We start from the raw sequence: 579 nt of genomic DNA, 5'->3' as shown, positions 1-579 counted from the left end.
AGGCCAGATCAAGGTTTCTGGTCGTGCATGTGCGTCGTTATCGTAAACAATGTGGTGGGGTTGTTGCACCGAAGTACCCACCGACCACGACGGCGCCGAGCGAAAAGGACGCCCGAGCATCCAGCAAAGCGTCGGCGATTGCCCAGTCTCGGATCAGAACTTATACGCAAACCGATTGTCTCGGATCTTTTTTGGTGCGGTTGCTCATTGACAGAAGATCGTGTTGGTCAGAGGTCACGTGCAGCGACGCCGTCACGTTACACTTCCCGGAACGCAGCCATCTTGAGCAGCAGGTACCGCATCCTTCCAGAAGTCACGTCCACTACACATACATCTAGCACTTGCCGTTGTCAGCTTACGGGGCGAAACCTGGTAGAAGATCATCTAACGAACGCTGGCATTGCTACATACATGATAGATTGACTGAGACAAATCTACAAAGAAGGCGACGTGCATTGATCCAGCACAAATCGTCTTTTCCCAGACCACAGCGAATCCATTCAAGGTAGCGATGGCATCGATAGTACTAGTAGAATTTTCTGGGTCTCCAGCAGGTGGACGGTGAGGGTCCGACCATCA

This window comes from Saprolegnia diclina (assembly GCF_000281045.1).
Source record: "Saprolegnia diclina VS20 unplaced genomic scaffold supercont1.78, whole genome shotgun sequence".
NCBI lineage: Eukaryota > Oomycota > Saprolegniomycetes > Saprolegniales > Saprolegniaceae > Saprolegnia > Saprolegnia diclina.
Note: the sequence above shows the minus strand (reverse complement) of the source record.